Source organism: Acipenser ruthenus, chromosome 32 (assembly GCF_902713425.1).
Source record: "Acipenser ruthenus chromosome 32, fAciRut3.2 maternal haplotype, whole genome shotgun sequence".
In the NCBI taxonomy this organism is placed as follows: Eukaryota; Metazoa; Chordata; class Actinopteri; order Acipenseriformes; family Acipenseridae; genus Acipenser; species Acipenser ruthenus.
In genome coordinates, this window is record NC_081220.1 from 9,350,376 (window position 1) to 9,371,625 (window position 21,250).

General features: G+C 38.8%; 1 long non-coding RNA gene across 1 annotated transcript; it reads left to right on the plus strand.

Annotated features, from left to right (window-relative positions):
- Positions 1-15,064: 15,064 nt before the first annotated feature.
- On the plus strand, positions 15,065-19,961 carry LOC131703020 (uncharacterized). The gene is made up of 2 exons (XR_009309638.1): positions 15,065-15,369; positions 17,263-19,961. It is a non-coding gene; the product is annotated as an uncharacterized LOC131703020 (long non-coding RNA).
- Positions 19,962-21,250: the final 1,289 nt, after the last annotated feature.

The window sequence follows — 21,250 nt, forward strand, 5'->3', positions numbered from 1 at the left end:
TTTTTTTGTGCTTGACTAATTCTACACTTGATATGTCAGAATGGCCATGTCAATGGGATTTCCTCCTCCTTGCTGTATCAAATGCTTTGATTTTCCCTGATCAGGCCATTCTCCAATATGGTGTGTTAGCGACGGGTCCTTGAGTAATTCACTGTTTGAACCTGGGAGCAAAGACTTTCCTCCTCCATTGAGCTGTAACCCTATTTTTATATTGACCAGTAACAGGGCAATTACTATACCTTCAGTTATTTAGCATGATAAAATTTAAGGAAGAAACCCCCCTTCATTTGTCCCTTTTATTAAATATGTATTGGGTAACAATTTTCATATAAATTCTATTTCAGTATACAATTTATATATTGTTATCAACCAGGCTTCAACAAGAAACAAACTAGAGCCCTGCTTCACTGATTTAAGAATATATGTTTAACTGTTAATTATTTTGAAGCCTCATGTGTAGAAATAGTAAGGGGGGAGGGTTCATTTGAAAACAAAAGCTGGTGTAAAGTTAAAAGCTGTCCACCAAAGCCAGGCTTGTCCACTTTCCCTTATGTTGGGCCCTTCTCCCTGACCAGATTCTCTTGTCTCTTTTAAATTTACATTGTGGTGGCTTCATAAATGATTTTCCCACTTGTTAGTTTTTGTAGGCTAGGTATCCTCTATATTACGACTCATCACACAGTCACTGTGCTTCACATCACTTCCAGCTCTTAACTTCTAGAATAATTCCAGGTGTGTAAACTTTCCAATCTTCAGAATACAGTAAGCTTTTATTAACTTACATCCAATAATAAAACTAGTGGAAAATCCTTCCAATACAGCAATATGTTCCATACCAGGAACTCCTTTCAAAAGTACAAACTAATTGTCTTCAGTTGAACTGTATTTGCTGCTGCTCCTCCTCACTGTGTCATCTGTGTTCTTTATTGTTTACTTTCCACACTGAATTCTATAATTCATTAGCTATAAAGAAAACTACCACTTGAGGTTGCAGTGCATAGAAAAGGCGCACATACCAACCCATAAACCATAATAATTACACATACCTAAATAAACTAAAATAAGAATACATTCCTGTGATGAGATAAAGCGATCCCGTGCTGTAAGCCATCCTCCCAGCCGCCAGCGGGCTGTGAGCCAGCCTAGAAGGCCCCAACAGAGATGGTGTGACGTGACAGTTCCACCTTTGGGGCGGAAGTCCCGAAAGGACGGTCACCATCTTTGTTGAGGGCAACAACACGGAATGTCCTGCAAAGTCCCAGAATTGGGAGGAGATTAAAATGGCAATTGCTGATTGGTGTTCCGCTGATCAGGGGGCGTTCCGCAGCACATAAAAGGGGCCGTGTTGTAGCAGTCGAGGGTGGTATCTGAAAGCACAAAGGAGTGTTGGAGAGGTACTGAGGGATAAAAACAAACAAATGCTCACTGTGACTTTTTTGACAGACATAAACAAACTAATTCAAAAGAGAGACAGCCAACCAGGAGGGTGGACACCAGAAAGGCAAGGACAGCCACCCAGAGTCTGGATAATTTTACTTTGTTGTTTGTTTGTTTTGTCTCTCCACATTTCAGTTAGTGTTTCTCTTTTGCTTGGACATTTTCTTTTGTTTGTTGTCCTGATTACCACTGTTTGCAGACACTAATAAAGGAAAAGAAAACAACTTGTGTCACATCATACCATTGTCTGGACGTGATTATTTTTACACCTCCACCCAACTCAGCTATCTGTGACAATTCCTTTTTTTTAATAATCAAAATTCCAGTTCAGCTCCTACATACGTTTTTGCAAAAGCAATTATTTTTGCTAACATTTCAGGTTCTAAAATCACTATTTCCAGCAGTGCAGTTCCTTCCTCTGTGTATTGGTCATACTTTAGGGCCCATGGGAAGCCTGTGGCAGGCATGCATTCTGGTTACCATGTGACTCCTTGTTCATTGGGACAATTCAGGCTTTTCCAATTGCAATGCATTGTGGTACATTCTACACCTCTTGGTCACTGTTCACAGCAGGACTACACTTCCCACAATCTTTTGGCATGTGAGTTGAAGAGCCTAAACTATCCCAGTGTGTTCTAGTCTGCATGAAGTCATATGGTAACCCTGCCCGTGAAGGTCTGTTTCAGAGTCCTGCCCCATGCAGTCTCCCTTATTTTGAAAGCTCAGTGCTGACAGGTGTACATATTATAAAACACACACATGCAAAGAACAGAATTCTAGAAACAAACTTTATTATACAGTTCTGTGGGTGATCGTGTTCACAAAAACTAAGTATATTAAGTATTAATCCAAATACATGCAAAATATAAAACATTAATATATCTCTTACATTATTGCTTAGTGTAGTTTGTATTACTCCCGTTAGATAAAAAAAAAATCAAATACAGTTTCTAATGCAGCCTCCAGCGTTCAGCCACAAAACGGTAAAACTGCAAACAAACTACAATTCCCAGAATCCCATACCAGTTTCTGTAGTCCCATGTGTGATGCCGTAGGTCTGGCTGCCTCTGAGTTGTGATTACACAGGCATAATCTACTTATTAGATTCCTTCTTGCTTTGACATGCTACTTTCAATATGCAAGTTTAGGGTGAAATTATCAACACTCCTTATTTATATACCTTGTTTTAGCATCACAAAAAAGTGCTACTTAACAACATGTTGTTCTCTTCATGTTTGAGTGTGTGAGTTATTGGAACTGAATTCACTACACTGGAAACACCGTGTGTAGTACGGGGGGTGTAATGTGTTTATATTATACAGAGGACGGAGAGTTTGATGCGAGACTCGATCAGACACAGGCACATTCATATTATTAAAGCTTCTATCAGACTCTCCGGCGCCGTCACTCTGAGTGCTCTTTGAAACAGACTGGGTTTGTATTTCTATTCATGTTGGGTTAATCAGAGATGACTATCGGCGGACCGTCTGTAGTACTACCGGAGATTTTAATTGCACAGTTTGTACCGCTCTGTGCAGCGCCGTCCCGTTTGTAACACGGTACGTGAACTGCATTCTGCTAAACAAAACATCACAACAGCAGCAGCAGCTCCATCTACTGGACAAAACCCAGACATGCACGTTGAAACAATGATCCAGTTCAATATCTACAAAGACTAAACAAGAAGCTATTAGCGAAGCCCCGAAAAAGAAAATATTATACAAAACGGTTTAAAATCAAATGTTTTAGATATTCGGGTTGGATACCTCGGAAGCCAGCGGAACTCCAGCGTTTCTCTGACAACCAATGATAACCCCTCCCGTGATGATCGGCGCTGCCATGACAACCCATGACATCACCCGCACACGTTACAACACGTCGAGTCATTTTTTTGTAGCACAGTATTAACGTCTTATTGTTTTCACAAAATAACATCAATAACATTATCAGATCACCTGCTAGTGTGTACTAAACACAACCTCAAATATCAGTGAATTGATACAGAGACAACCCGTGGCACCAGCATGGGGTTACAATGAAATTAATAAATAAATTACGACATAAAACAAAAACACATGTGGGTGTATTTTAATCAAAAATCCATGCATCCACAATTCTGATTATAATCTCACAGCTAATTCTTTACAAATGATCAATTTCTATATTTCTCGGCTAATGTGGTGTATAGTTTAACATATTAATGGATTTTAGAAATCATCTATGCTAGTCTGCCGCTCAAACAGTTTTAAATATAATTTAGATTTAAATGGCAGGTAGTATATCAATCAATTTCTAAAACAGGTCGCATTTTGTAATTTAAATAGGCCTACGTATGAGCTACCAAAACTTATTTTTGTTTCATGTCGTTATTAATGTATTTACTTATTTATTTGGTTAAACTTTAATCCAGCCTTACATTTTAACTTCTTGAAGTTACCACAGTGTGTCTGTGTATGAATTACTGACGAGTAATATTTGTGATTTGATTACTCTAGCAGATGAATTGATAATGTATGGATGTTATTTTGTGAAAACATTACAATATTAAAAAAAGAAATACTACAACATTTAATAAATAAATAAATTATACACCAAACTGTAGCACATTTCTTTAGTCTTAATATCATAACAAATATACTTATTATAAATACGTATCACCTTTTATTTGTTGGAAAACGGTCTGGAACTTCTAGTAAAGTATTATTTTAATACAGTACTGTTTGAGTTAAAATATTGTTTTCTTCAAAATTCAAATGCCAGCAACGGTGTGTTAATTTAACGAAGCGCCTAACGCCGCTCGGAACGTTCGCATTTTTAAATCCTAACGGTCTCTGCTCAGCTGAGTGGAATGTTCACGAGCCGGTTGCCTAGCAGCGTCTCCCCCTCCTTCTCTGCCCCGCCCTCTCGTCCTCTCTCGTTGTACCAGCTATGAGTTCAAATTTAGCTTCGTTGTATCTGCGCAATTCTTTCCTAATTTTTACAAATTAGCTTATTAGGGGCTTCGTGTTTTTAAAATGGTTCAGGTGCAGTCCGGACAGACTGACTGGAGCATCATTACAGTCTAACGCACTGCTCTGAGCTTTGTGTGGCGGCTGATACACAAAATAATGAACTATTATGACTAATGACTAATGACTGTTAAATAAATCACATGTATTGCTTTTTAATGCTAAATATGTATCTGGTATTCTAAGTATTATCTACAATGAATAATTCAGCTATATTCATATTCATAATGTAATATAGTATTGACAGGATCCAGTATTATAAATAAATAAACACGCTTTAAGAGAAACAGCAGTGATGTTTATTGACCATTCCCATACATTCTCTATATGTTTCTACATTGTTTTGAACAGGGACAAGGGACTCAGTGATGTTAAAAAAAAGAAAATAGAGCCCACAATTAACCAATATAGAAAGGAAGGGGGAGAAATGTATTGCCTGTGTGCAGTACCTTACACTTTTCTCTATTAAATGTCATTTGAAATGTGTCTGCCCAGTTCTGAATGCTGTCTAGATCACTTTGAATGTCCTCTGCTGCTGCAACAGTGTTTGCCACTCATATTTGGAACTGCAAACACAAGTCAAAAAGGAAGTTAGAAAGGCCAAGAGAGATAGATATAAATGAACATTGCTAAGGGGGCTAAAACCAATTCCAAAATGTTTTTCCAATATTATAACAGCAAGAGAACATTCAAAGAGGAGGTTAAATGTCTAAGAGATACAAATGGCAAAATCATAGATGAAAAAATAAAAAATAGCAAATATATTAAATGATTACTTTTCACAGGTTTTTACAAAGGAGGATACGGACAACATGCCCCACGTCAACCTGTTCCTATCCAGTTTTAAATAACTTTAGCATAACAGAGGCAGAAGTGTTAAAGGGATGAGAAGCTCTTAAAATAAACAAATCCACTGGGCTGGATGAGATCCTCCCAATAGTACTCAAAGAAATGAAAGAAGTTATTTACAAACTGCTAACCAAGATCATGCAACAGTCTCTTGACACAGGGGTTGTACCGACAGACTGGAAAATTGCAAACGTAATACCGATCCACAAAAAGGGAGACAAAACCGAGCCATGTAACTACAGACCAATAAGCCTGACTTCTATTATATGTAAACTTATGGAAACTGTAATAAGATCCAAAATGGAAAATTACCTATATGGTAAAAGTATCCTGGGAGACAGTCAGCATGGTTTTAGGAAAGGGAGATCGTGTCTAACTAACCTGCTTGACTTTTTTTGAGGATGCAACATCGACAATGGATAATTGCAAAGCATATGGCATGGTTTATTTAGATTTTCAGAAAGCTTTTGACAAAGTCCTGCTAAAAGATTAATTCTCAAATTGAATGCAGGTGGGATTCAAGGAAATGCATGCACATGGATTAGGGAGTGGTTAACATGTGGAAAACAGATTAGAGGAGAAAACTCAAAATGGAGCGAGGTAACCAGTGGTGTACCACAGGGATCATTATTGAGTTCTCTGCTATTCCTAATCTACACTAAGGATTTAGATTCTGGTATAGTAAGCAAACTTGTTATTTACAACAACACAAAAATAGGAGAAGTGGCAAACACTGTTGCAGCAGCAAAGGTCATTCAAAATGATCTAGACAGCATTCAGAACTGGGCAAACACATGGCAACTGACATTTAATACAGAAAAGTGTAAGGTACTGCACGCAGGCAATAAAAATGTGCATTATAAATATCATAATATGACACCAATTGAAACAGAAGTGCAGCGCTTAGAACACATATACAAATATAACTAATCCACTCTTCTATTAAACTGTGAACTTAGTGTTTGATTGAATCCATCTCTGTGTTTGTATAGCCTGGAAACAGGCATCAGTGCCTTGCATAGCTGCACACACTGCCATAATTCACACTGACCACAAGAGGGAGCCAGAGCACCACTGCTGTTTATAATGTAATAACACAGTAATAAGACAATTGACATAGGCATCAGTTACCTCTCCAGTCAGCCCAGTTCTCCCATTGTTAACACAAACCTCCTCACATCCAGTCATCTAAACACTACAGTGTGGTCTGTGTCTGTATATGAGCAATACTGAAATTGAAGAAGGAATTTATGAAAAATACCAAGGAGTTTATGTTGACTCAGAAATGTCGTCATCTAGACAATGTGGGGAAGCTATAAAAAAGGCCAACAAGATGCTCGGATATATTGTGAGAAGTGTTGAATTTAAATCAAGGGAAGTAATGTTGAAACTTTACAATGCATTAGTAAGACCTCACCTAGAATATTGTGTTCATTTCTGGTCACCACATTACAAAAAGGATATTGCTGCTCTAGAAAGAGTGCAAAGAAGAGTGACCAAAATGATCCCGGGTTTAAAAGGCATGTTGTATGCAGACAGGCCAAAAGAATTTAATCTATTCAGTCTTGAACAAAGAAGACTACGCGGCGATTTGATTCAAGCATTAAAAATCCTAAAAGGTATTGACAATGTCGACCCAAGGGACTTTTTCGGCCTGAAAAAAGAAACAAGGACCAACGGTCACACGTGGAGATTAGATAAAGAAGCATTCAGAACAGAAAATAGGAGGCACTTTTTTACACAGAGAAGTGTGAGGGTCTGGATCCAACTCCCCAGTAATATTTTTGAAGCTGACACCCTGGGATCCTTCAAGAAGCTGCTTGATGAGATTCTGGGATCAATAAGCTACTAACAACCAAATAAGCAAGATGGGCCAAATGGCCTCCTCTTGTTTGTAAACTTTCTTATGTCCTAGAAGCGGGAGTTTTTAAATGCTGTCCAAATGCTCACTGACATTAATCGATAAACTTGACCTTGTTATAATACAAGTTAATACAGACAGCACAGTGAGTCTTTAGAGCAAGGTCAATTCTAGCACATCATGATAATACAATACACACATTTGTGATTTGTTTCCCCAAAGTTGGAGAGTAATTCATTAGTAGAAGTGAAAGATGAGAGATGGTCCAGGTTCAATAACCAGTTTAATGTAGGGAGCACACAGTAAAGTAAAAGCAGGGTTTGCCATAACACCTCCAGCATCTCATCATGCCTCTTGGTTTACCCACAATATGCAAGTAACAATTACCTGGGAAAGAGCAACGTGCTTCTGAACGGCTAAACCGATGACATTATAGAAACAATCAGGCACTTTCTCCTTTACTAAATATGCAATGCAGAAGAAAGAGGAAATACATGAATCCTCCCTTGCCTGTTAAGAGTTCTTTGTTGTCAATAAAGAGTGCTTTTTGAATGATTTCAGTGGTGGCAGTTTGACAAGAATACATGTCTTGTGAAATAAACCAGTCCAAAACGAGACATTGATGCTAATAGTTTTATTGCTTAAAAAGCTTTACAGAAAGAGGCAGGCTTTTACCCAGTTTCATGTAACAGCAGATAGTGTTGTTTTGGCAGGACAGCATTTATACTGGTCAACAGTTGGAGCATTTGTTGTCATGAATGCAAATAAAGAGATTTTAAAATAATTGAGAGATGAAGAAAATCTCTATATAAACACAATGTTTTTGTCAGTCTGTGAACAAGGCCTGTCACGGGTCACTTTTGACATCACAGGGTGGCTGTGAGGAGCTGGGAGAAGAAAGGAGTCTACTGGTCAAACCTGACTCGGTGCAGTGATTATGAGCTGGGGCAAATCAATCAAGCACGCTCTCCAAGTAACGCTTTGTATATGTGCCCATGTGGAGTTGTATTTCTATTCAAACATGTGTGAGCATGTGATCTCACTGAGAATCTGAGACTACACGTTAAATAAGGACACCTTTCCATACTTTCCATATTATATATCCTTGAAGAGATTGACCAAATGCACAACAGAGAGCAGCTGTTTTAAACAAACTGGGAATGGCCTGATAGAAATAAGTATGGGTGCTGTAGCTGTGTGTTTGGAGAGGGACCACAACAGAAAGGTTACAGCCATGCTACAAAAGAAGGTTGCTGGTGTGTTTAAGCTTTGCTTGCAGGTCTGCTGTCAGGTAAACTCCATCACTGTGATCCCTGGGCGCTGCTGCTTCTCAGTAGTGCTGGCATCGCCTGCAGCGGTAGGTACGCCAGTCTGAAACCAATTGAAGACATTATCAGCAACCTGGGCAGAAAAGCTATTGTTCTGATCCATACCCTACAGAGCATTGCACAGCTAGGTAATGAGATTGTGGGGTGGTAATGGTCCGCATTGTCTAATAATATAGACAATCAGTGTCACACTGAGCTGCAGAATTGAACTCCCTCCCATGTGTAGACAGCATCCTCCACACTCTTTGTATTGCACTCCTTTGAATTACAAATTTGAGTAAAGCTTTGTGTAATTCAGCATGCAATTTCACAATCCCAAATGGTATGGAATCAACTGCTAAACTGTGGAGCCACCACAACCTCGCAATATAATCCTATCAATAAAAAACACGGAAACCCTCTATACTAGTTCAAATGCCAAACATGCTTCTGAGGTTTTATTCAGAGCAATCCTAGATCAAAGCTCCTCTGTTTTGTCCCCTGCTTTTATATTTTGTTTCACTGAAATGACAAAAGTTCCACATGAGATTGAGGTCAGTGGACCCTTCTTCTCAACTCAAAGCCAACCCTGACATAATGACCTCCCACAGAGAACTACTGTACACACACCATAAAACAGCAGCAAACACATTCATCAGATCTCCTGGGATTATTTGTGGAGTTGGTTACTCCTGCATGAGATCACACACATGTAATAAGTTTAAGTATACATTTCTTGATTGCAGGAGACAGGTTAGACTTTCCTCTTTCCAATAAGTTACGAATGACCTCAAATCGATCAATAGTTTGAGACAATGCAGTAGAAAGATGAATCATAAACTCATCTTGATATTTCCAGTTGAAGGATTATGATGGATGGCATCTGTTATAAAACTTATTCCAACAATTCTGTGTCTCTCTTGGAGTTCCATCCATATTTGACCTGGTCGACCTCATGTTCTAAACTGATATGGAATGACACTTGGTTTTCTATTTCAAATTGTTCTAATATATCCCACAACCAATGTATACAGAAATAATAAGGCATACTCACGGCGAGCGCAGCGGTACCCATGACGGTAGTAGAAATAGTAGTGATAGTGATGAGCTACACAAAAAAAGAAAAGATAATTAGGAACAGTCTATTTTTAACACAGAGCTTCTTAAACCCACTGCCTTCCACACTGTAGCCCAGAACTCAACCCCCTGAGCTACCCAGGGACAGTGGCCCAGTGGTTAATGAAAAGGGCTTGTTACCAGGAGGTTCACATCCCGGCTCAGCCACTCACTCACTGTGTGTGACCCTGAGCAAGTCAAAATGTAAAACTGGAGTCCTATTGTAAGTGACTGCAGCAGCAGTTGTTGATGCATAGTACACCCCCTAGTCTCGAAGGCACTTTGGAGAAAAGTGACTGCTAAAAGACTAATGAATAAAAAAGTAATACTCAGATCCACAAGCATGCACATTGCCTTCCACTCTGCAGGGCACCACTTTCTCTAAACACTGAGCTATCAAACCCATTAACTCCTATACTACAGCCCAGCACTAACCACTAAACTGCTCAAACCCACTACCTTCCACACTGCAGCTCTGCACTCTAGTCACTGTGTCACTGAAGCCTCTCAGCAAAGCTACACTGATAAACAATTCATGCCCTGATTGAAAATAATAAATAAAACCCACTGATTGCTGCATAAAATAAAGTAGAATCCATTTACTTACCATAGTAGCATCTGTACCTTACTGTGAAAGATACAAGTGATATATTGAGTTCAGTCCATTTGAAGTCACTGCAGTGGCTGCTTTATACAAGAATGGGGCCTCAGTAGTGTATTAGAGAGCTATATATTTCAAAGGAGTGTCTCTCTATTTGTACATTTCTATTATTGGCAAAATCCAAAGCCAGGGCTCCTTCTTTATATCCCCTCCCACAGGATACAGAACACCTCGCTATGTGAGTATGTATTAAATGAAGATGGCATTTCTTATTAAGAGCAGCTAATTCATATTATACAATAATACCCCATTCCATATTCTCAACATCAGCTGTAGGAGGCCCCATTGTTAACATGTATTCATTTCTTGTGACGCGCACAGTACATGTGTATTGTATTGTAGTGTACAGTCACATTTTTATTAAAATATCAGATTCACACTTACCACGAGCACAGATGCTATAATCTGGAAATGAAATAAACATAGACCATTAAATACAATTTAAAAATATATATACAATTCATTTCTACATATTAATGTACCATAATAAAATAAAATACTTACAACAGTAAGCTGTTCCAAAGAAAAAGAAAAACAGAAACAGTGGTTATTGGATTTAATAGTTCACTTTATATTCATGTTTGAGTTCCATTTACTGGAATGTTTTCTGTTCCTCTGAGAATATCAGTTGATTTTGATAGCTGTTACAGGCTTAATGAAGACACCAAGGGGCACATTTCAAAGTGTTTCCTACAGTCTGTCCAGAACAATGAAACCACTCCATGGTAGAATATGTTGTAATACTGAAGTGTTTCTCAATGTCTTCAATCAATTGACCTTCAGTCTACAATCCATGCGGTTCACCCAAACCAGGAGCCAGCTCCAGAGAGACACACACTTACTTCTGTAGTATCTTTTGGACAGGGCATCCTTCTTCACTACCATGGACTGTGTCAGGACCACTTCAGAATCCACTTCAGGAGACAGAAAGCACGTGAAGATCATTAAACAAACAGTAGGTTGCATCCCTTCTATTTAAACACAGACCATGTTGAGGAACTCTCCAAATTTGGATTAGGATTTCAATGTACATTAAAGAAGATTGCTGAACAGTAAGGAGCTTCAGATTTCATTTTGTTAGAGTGTGTGTTACGATGTTTTCACCTGAGTTCAGGAGCTGCTCTTCAGTTCTAGTTGCCTGTCTTAGATATATGTACATAATGTAGGCTGGATCAGTCAAAGTGTCTTTATAGAAGAGCCAGTGACTGGATCACGCTTCCTTCTGCTTTCAATTCACTGCTATGCACTAGATGGTGATGGCACTTACTAACAGAAAGATATTTCAGTCTGCATTACATATGAAAAGAATCACACAGACTTATGCACAAAACAACCGTGGTCAACTATGAAAGGTGCTATATAAAATAAATATTGATTGATAAAAAGGTAAGGGAACAGGACAACCTTTTAGTCAAGTTATTATATCTCAGTTGGGCGATCCTTCTTACTGACATTTAAGGAGATCAATTAATACAATACGTCTTATTAAAGGTGCTGCATCAACACATTTAAATTCACATGTTAAATGCAAACAGGTGAAATATTTTCAAAGTGTATATCCCTCAAGCTTTGTGTTTTCCTCTTCCGCATCAGTGTGACAGACAGACAGACAGACAGACAGACAGACAGACAGACAGACAGACAGACAGACAGACACTCAACCGAAGAAGCTATAGGACATCTGTACTCACTGTCAGCTCTTTTCTCCATCATATTGTCTCCTATCAGGTAAAACAGAAATAGGTTTATACAGTTAGAAGTACATTAGGAAACAGATCTGGGCACTTTGTGTTAGTGCCAGTAGAGAAACAGCAGCTAAATGTGCTCAGATTCACTGGGGTTTGGCCTTAAGTCTATCATTTGTAATTCACAATGTGTTCCTCTTGAAGGTTTAACGTTGTACCCACACACTACCCAGACGTGCTTTTCAAAGGACTCACCCAACTCCCGCTCTCCTTTGAGTCCATCACTGTCCAGCTCAGCATCACTGTTGCCTGAATCCTCTGCCTCTGGAACAGGGAGAAGAGATCTTCATGAAGCAATGAAGGATTCCCTCGACTGCAGTGCACAGCTTCATAGGACACTCAACACAGGGAGGCAGAGAGTTCCCCATTACATTGCAATGCAGAGCTGTGAGGTTTAACCAGGAGATTTCTGGATATACAGTAGCCCTTGATGTTATGCATGATTAGCGATGATTAGTCAGATTGAGTTTCTAAACAAATTGTGTGATCTGTGCAGGACTGTGCTTTTTTGTCATTGCTTAACTTAAATCCTGCAAATAAGAAACTTTCTTTCTTTCTTTCTTTCTTTCTTTCTTTCTTTCTTTCTTTCTTTTTCTTTCTTTCTTTCTTTCTTTCTTTTTCTTTCTTTCTTTCTTTCTTTCTTTTTCTTTCTTTTTCTTTCTTTCTTTCTTTCTTTCTTTCTCTCTCTTTCTTTCTTTCTTTCTTTCTTTCTTTCCTTACCCAGCGCTCTCTTGTTCTCCAGTGCTCCTTCCTGCTCCTCTGAGTCTTCCAAAGTGTTGCTGAGATCTGTAAACACAGGCTGTGGTTACATTTTTAATGAGAGCAGTCCTGTGTTGTATCCAGTGCTATGAAAGGAATGACACCATGGAATGGAGAATGCAAACGGACCGATTAGGAAAACTGGGATTTTTTTTTATTTTATTAAGATTTTTGTATCTGTTTTAAAAACATGTAATTATTGTCATAAAATTCTGCACTTTTGTTAATAACTGCAACAGTGTAGAATAGTTGAATTAATATTATATAAATAAACCACTTTAAAGTGCCACATATTATATAAGGCAAGGAATTGTAATAAATCAACTTGCAGTAAACATTTTGCATTTTTAATATCTCTTAAATAAATTATTATATTAAATCTGCTGTATAAAAAGTGGTTTGAATATTAGCACAATAAATGAAAGAGCAGGTTTATATGTTTCAAGGATATGTATATTTTGTGAAAAAGGTAAATCAAACTGAATGAACATTTTAAAATCTCAGTGTATTTTAAACACAACCTGCAATGGTTTATTGAAGAGATGAGCAGGAGGCAAGATCGACTCGAAGGGAAATTTCAAATGCAAACCTTGATTTGTCCCCATGGTGGGAGGTGGTTGATGCAACACATGGTAGTTTTCAAGTACTCCAAATGCTGTGTCTTATTCTAGTGGAGTACAGGCTCATCAAATCAAACCCCAAGACAAGTAGACAAACCTCTGTGTTGAGAATATAGGATTGAGTTCTGGAAGAATGGATCTTACCCAGTTCTCTCTTGCTGGCCTGGTAATCATCATCTCCCAGCTCTTCAGAGTCCTCAAGGAGGCTCCTTGCATCTGCACACAGAGGAAATGGAGGGGGTGAAATCATTCTTTTAAATGGCAATGTACAAATTAAGAACAAAGAAGGATATTCTTATGGTAAGTTGATTATTTAATAATGCAGCATTGAGGAAAAGCCTGCCTTCTCCACTATGTTATCCCATGGAAGACTGTCTGCTATCTCCCTACCCTTCTGTTATTCTGATGAAAGTCAGTCAATGCCATCTCTTCCCCCATTTATTTTACGTTGAAGGCAATCAATGCAATCCCTCCCTCCCTCCCCATGTTACTCAGAAGAAAGGCAGTCTTACCAGCCCCTGACAGAAGACATGCTGTCAGGACTGAGAGGAGAATGGCTCTTGTAGTCCAGGGTTTCATCTTGACAAGGTGCTGATGCTGCTTTTCCACTCTTCAGCTGCTCTGGTCCCTCCACCCTGCTCTGTTTTATACCCTCTCCCAGGCAAATGCACTCCTTCACCACTAAACCCTCATCAAGAACCCTTTCTTTTTCAACACTGTGATACTGTGTGATGCCCTCCTCTTCCAAATTTCCATACTTCACTTGAAAACTATTTCCTCTATACCCTATGATCCAAATCTATTGACACAGTGTCAGTGATCTCCATTGTTCTCTTAACACAGAGCAGGATCAGTGCTGGGATCAGCAGGTGCAGACAGGGGGCCCCATATACAGTATTAAAGGCAAAAGAATGATTAGTTATCAGTCATGCAAAATGAAGCATTCTCTGGAATTTCATATCTACAGTGCAGTACTGCAAACACCTGGCTCACAAACATGTTCATTATACCAGGTGTTGTGGTTGAGCTGCTTCTTTCATTAGCAAATCAGTCAGCTGCTGTACGGTGTGGAGTGCATGTTTCTTATTGAAACATTTCACAATTGTATTACTAAGTCTCTTTTTAGCAGGAAAAAAATAGGATTGAAATACCCAGTGGATGTGAGAGAAAGACCTTGGTGTTGTGATAGACTAATTTCTACCAGCAACAGGGAAGCAATCATAAAGGCGAAGACTAATCCCAGGGCTTAAAGGAACGAGCTGTGAAGAGGGTACTGAATTTGTTTAGCTTGAACACAGAACAATTAGGCGGACTTGACTGAAGTCTTTAAAAACTTGAAAGGTGTTGACAAAGTTAACCAAAACTAATACCTCAAGCATAGCACTGACACCAGGGTCAGAGGGCACTGTTGGAAATTAAGTGTGGATAGCTGAAATAAAAAAAAATGTGTTCTAGAAAGTTCTAGAAATGCGTTCGAGTCCATCTGTGCCCTTGCCCTGTAATAACCTGTACTGCTTGTATAATTTGTTTCTGTACTGTTTATCTAACTTGTTTTCGTGCTGCTCAACTAACTTGTTTTTGTATCGCTTATCTATCTTGTTTGTCTCAGAATGTTATGGGAAAAGGGATAGCTTACAGAAATGATTCACAGGGCGAGCCTCGAGAAAGTGATCTGGCCAATTACTCTCTCGCACACGGAAGCCTAACTTGGTAAGCTATAAAGGACGGGTTCCCCCCCCTGCTCTGGTGAGAGTCAGCCGTGAGGATTTGCGCAGTCCTGCTCGGTAGTTTTGGAGACAGCTGCTTTCTCTTGCCAGGGTCGAGGGGCTCTCCCGATCTGCTTGGAAGGGCAAGGATTAGTTCAGTTGCGTCTCTATGAGTATTGATCTGTGAACCTTTGTTGAGGAGAGTCAGCCGTGAGGATTTGCGCAGTCCTGCTCGGTAGTTTTGGAGACAGCTGCTTTCTCTTGCCAGGGTCGAGGGGCTCTCCCGATCTGCTTGGAAGGGTAAGGATTAGTTCAGTTGCGTCTCTATGAGTATATTATATCTCTGATTAATATATTCTTGTATGTGTGTTTGTCTATTATTGTATCAAGGGTGTGAAATAAAGCAGACCTTATTTGGAATTACTCTGTGTAGTAATTGTCTTATTTACCTCCACATCAACTTCCTTTTCAATTTAAAGTAATTAAAATTTCACACAACATTATTGGCGTTGTCGGCAGGACTCTAAAAAGGAAGTTTGGACGTAAATAATCATAATGTTTAAATGCAAGAATAAGGGGCTTGAGCCTGAGGTGCTGCCTGAATGGGATGAAACCATTAGTGATGGGGCACTAGAATTGAGAAAAGGCGGAGGGCTGCCAGAATCTTGGTGTAAACTATTGAAACGAGCAAAATACAATATGTCTAAGGACTAGTTATACGGGTTTGTAGTGCTTAACATGTACGGGCATACTCAGATTTATGTTTTATGTTTGTTTTGAGAGGGTTTGGTACACCTGTTTTGTCTTTGTTTTTACTGTTTGGTTTATAAGTCATGATAAGGGGGCAATAGGATAAGCCTCTTACTTAACTGTCCACATTAGGTGATACAGATAAGGAACAATCAGACAATAAGTTCCAGTTAAGCCCAAATAGCACATACAAAAGTGTAAATTAAATGTGCAATAAACCAAAATAAAAGTTTATGCTTCGTTAAGCATAGCTTTAAACATGGAATATTGGTAAAAACAAGATAAAACTAAAAGTGTTGTTGTTTGTCTGTTAGTTTTGTGTTTTGTTGGGAGTCTGATCAACTCCAAATATGTTAGAAGATAATATTGAGGGTCATCAAATGGATGACTGGAGAATATAGAACATAGACTATGTTTTAAAATATGGCAAAAAGGGAATATATATATATATATATAGAACAGTAATGTATACGTTCATGTAACAGGAGCAGGGAATGTGCGTGTGGATGTGGGAGATTACTCTGAGTTTTTGGACTTGAGCACAGATCCTATTATTAGGCAGTGATGCAGGAGACAAAAGCAGTGTCACTCAGAGCTACGCGAGTGATGTGAAATGAGATGTTTGCACACATGTTTCCGATGTGTTTTGTTTATGTTGGTTACAATTAGTTTTTTACGGAGCTTCTTGCAGGAGAGGTGATGATAATTAGATTAATGTGATAACTGAAACATGAATAAATCGTGAGTGACATGAGATTATTGATGGTGCAGTATAGGACTGCAGGCTTGATGGATTGTGGTACTAGCATGATAGACAGCCTGTTGGTTAATGTGAATATAGGGTATAAATGATGAAAATGCAATTGAAGGAAATTAAAGTAGTGGCAACATACTGAGAGGATGGAAGGACCGGCTAGTTTTAGCGGTCCAAATATTTGGAATTAAAAAAAAAAAAAAAAAGCAGGGGGGGGGGGGTCTGGAATGCTGATTGGGGAGGTCCATATGAGATAATGGACAAACTGGGAGAAACCAATTTGAAATTGGCAATACAAAAATGAGGGAGTGAAAACTGGCTTGAAAACGAAAACTAGTTTCACTGATAAGCAAGGGCACTGATGCAGTTATTTTAGAGTAGTAATTGTGAGCAATGAAGTAGATAGAGATTTGTAGTTACTTTCAGAGTACAGACACAGGTCTAAGGCTTTTCTCTTCTCCTACAGGTTCATGCTGGAACTGATATGTTATATTATGTTCACAATATGGGGTGGACATAGGCTCTGAGAAAAATACAAGATAGAATGAACAGACATTGGCGATTCTTAGAATTGCAATAACATTATCAATGCAGATGAAAAAGAGACTATTCAAGAATTAACCCTTTTGAATTTTGAAATTAAATCAGATATTGATCAAAAGAATAAATACTGCACTTGTTCTCCACAGGTCCCGAGATAATACTGATGGCGTTTAGGTGGAATGGAAGCACAGTGCTGTTCATCGGAACTGAGAGGACCATTTCAGAAGAGTTTGTGCAGAAAGTTCCAGTACACTTGTGGGACAATTTGGATATGCAAACAGTAACTGTACATATTAACCTGCATAACTTTACAATGCTTGTCCATGATATGTAGTAATTAAGCTCTACCATATATCTGGAACAAGAGTGTAAGTTGCTGAGAGACGGTCATGAGGAAGTATCTGAAACCACAGAGACATTCTTACATATGGGGAACCATTCCGGTCTGCATATCAAAAGAAGAAATATTTATGATGACGTTAAAGTGACATTTTTGGGGATGTAATGGGGACTGTTAATTTCAGTTAACACAAAAATGCAATATACACACATTTCTTTGATATACTGTACCGATAAATTAGAAACTAAACTATGTAAAAAATACAACAAAACACAGTACATTTTTGGGGATGTAATGGGGACTGTTAATTTCAGTTAACATACCTGATAATGAAACTACGTATTATAAACTTGGGGTATAGATGTATGATTGGTGAAAAGATTTGTCTTAGTTTAAAGATACTAAAGGTAATATGTCAGCGATCCTGGAGTGCAGAGATGGGAAGGTCTCATGTAATTTATTACTAATCACATTCAGTAAAATAACAAAAACTGCAAAGGTTGTAAAATTGCCCTCTAGAGGCACTGGGAGTATGGAGTTTGTGTTGTTCATGACACTTAAGAGTGGTATTGTTAAGACATTGTATCTGCCATCCATGTTAGGGAGGTAAAATGGTTGGCGTCTTGCAATGGATTATTTGGAGTGTTGTTAGGAACATAATACTATATTAATATGTACTTGTAATGTAATGGGACATCCTATGTTGAATGGAAATACCAATTGAAAACAGCTGTTCTACTGAAAAATATGGTAATGTATAAGTTCACAAATCTAACTGTTATGTTTGAACAGCATTGCAAGCAACACACCAATATCCAGAATTGGCTTCAAAGGGAAATAGGTAGTACAATAAAAGATTACAAAGAGCGAATAGCCAAACGAATGTGTGAAGGTAATGAGAATGTGTGAAGGTAATGAGAAACGTAGTAAGAGGGGGCTTTTTGATGAAATAGCAGGCTGGTTTGGTGCAGGAAATTCTGTTGCAAACAGCTGGGATATTTATCAAATGTCAAAAGGGCAAACTTGGATAGCAAGTACTGTGGGAGAAGGAATAGAAAGATTGGGGAATGGACAGATGTATGTAAACCAAGGGATTAGGCTCCAGGGTACAGCTATATATGAGCTAATGGATGGAACAGAGGGAGCCCTGCGCAATTTGACCAAAGCAATAGATTGTAGAATATTTGCGGGTGACCTTTTAAAAACAATGAAGGAAGAAATAATGGAGACATGAGCCGTTGAGGGAAATTTTGCACGAAGTTGGCCCTCATAAATTATGTATAAGTACGGTGCATGCCCATCCACAACTTACTTATGTGCCTTATTCTGGGTGTTTATCAGACATATATCTTTGGCATTGGGGAAATGGTACTTATTTGTTAACCAATCATTCCCAGCAAGAGCTTCTCACTAGGATCCAGTGGGAGGTTCTTCATTCAGGAATTCACATTTCCCTGCAAAAACATCAAGAATTGCTGAATCAATCGTCTGAATTAGTTGACCTAGCAAAACAACATCAACACAATGCTACTGTATTAAAAATTAAAACGATAATGGCACAAAATACAATCTTAGGGTTAGGGAAAGTTATTGAACGTAATGCACAAGATGCGTGGTGGTCCATATTTGAGGGATGGTCACCAAAGGCTAAAGGAGTATTAAATATATTAATCCACCCCATCTTAATATTATTGGGGATTGTATTTCTTTTATGTGTATGGCAAATATGTTTATGTATCTATCTTCGCAGAATTACACAGCGAATAATGTATTTGGCAGTGCACAGATGAATCTCGACCGAAGGACCGAATGAAATAAAAAAAATGTGTTCTAGAAAGTTCTAGAAATGCGTTCGAGTCCATCTGTGTCCTTGCCCTGTAATAACCTGTACTGCTTGTATAATTTGTTTCTGTACTGTTTATCTAACTTGTTTTCGTGCTGCTCAACTAACTTGTTTTTGTATCGCTTATCTATCTTGTTTGTCTCAGAATGTTATGGGAAAAGGGATAGCTTACAGAAATGATTCACAGGGCGAGCCTCGAGAAAGTGATCTGGCCAATTACTCTCTCGCACGCGGAAGCCTAACTTGGTAAGCTATAAAGGACGGGTTCACCCCCCTGCTCTGGTGAGAGTCAGCCGTGAGGATTTGCGCAGTCCTGCTCGGTAGTTTTGGAGACAGCTGCTTTCTCTTGCCAGGGTCGAGGGGCTCTCCCGATCTGCTTGGAAGGGCAAGGATTAGTTCAGTTGCGTCTCTATGAGTATTGATCTGTGAACCTTTGTTGAGGAGAGTCAGCCGTGAGGATTTGCGCAGTCCTGCTCGGTAGTTTTGGAGACAGCTGCTTTCTCTTGCCAGGGTCGAGGGGCTCTCCCGATCTGCTTGGAAGGGTAAGGATTAGTTCAGTTGCGTCTCTATGAGTATATTATATCTCTGATTAATATATTCTTGTATGTGTGTTTGTCTATTATTGTATCAAGGGTGTGAAATAAAGCGGACCTTATTTGGAATTACTCTGTGTAGTAATTGTCTTATTTACCTCCACATCAACTTCCTTTTCAATTTAAAGTAATTAAAATTTCACACAACAATAGCCATAGGACAGAGGGTATGAGACACCTTCTCACAGAGTGTGGTGAGGGGATGGAATGGGTTACCAAGTCATGTTGTTAGGGCTGGGATCCTTTAAGACCCGACTTAACAGGTTTGAGATCAATCAGCTGCTGCACTGATGGGCCGAATGTCCTCCCTGGTTCTGTGTTCTGAATTCTGGATCTCCAGTGTGCTGGCATTGATTGGTAACTCCTCTCCAGAGTCAGTTGTTTTCCTTGTACACTCAACCAACCCTAAATATGCTGAGAACAGTTGAGGGAACTAAATCAATTCAGTCTGGAACAGAAAAAAGACTAGAGACTAAAGGTTTTAAAAAGTTGGAGTTAACTGTAGTCACTCTTTCAAGCACAGCAGAGAGACCAGGACTAGAGTACACAGTTATAAGTGGAGACAGACTTAGGACAGAGGTTAGGAGACACATCTTCTCAAAGTAAGTTACTTAACCTCCTTGTGCTCTGTCCTTCGGATGAGATGTAAAACCGAGGTCCTATTGGAAGTGACTCTGCAGCAGAAATTGTTGGTGTATAGTTCATTCCCTAGTCTGTGTAGTTGCTTTGGATAACAGCGTCTGCTAATTGACACATTTATTATTACACCCAGAGTCAAAAAGGGCTCGGGTTGACGTGCTCCTCCGACTGGGCAACATCCCTTGCAGTGGAGTTAACAGACAATCAACAGACAAGGGAACTGAATCTATTTAGCCTGGAACAAAGAAGGATTAGAGAAGACACTTCTCACAGAGTTGGGAGTGTTTGAAATGGGTCACTAGAATGGTGCTGCTGCAGAGTCATTAGGATGTCTTTAAAAGCCAACTCGATGAAAGCCAGGGATCAGTCAGCTACTAGAAAAGTATTGATGCATTAAATTCCCTGATTTTGTTCATAACTTTTCTTATGTTATTACATCAATGCCCTATTGTAAGTGACTCTGCATATAATGCACAGTTCACAGCCTACCTCTGTAAAGCACTGTGAGATGGTGGTCCACTATGAAAGGTGCTATATAAAAATAAAGATGTTATTATTATATTATTACAAGCTAAAAATATTATTATTTATTTATTTCTTAGCAGACACCCTTATCTGTCTTACAACATTTGGAATTCAAAGAGAAAGAATAAATATGGTGTTTAACTTGTAATGCAATATATGAACATGTGAGCCTCCACACCTTGCATTACACTCAA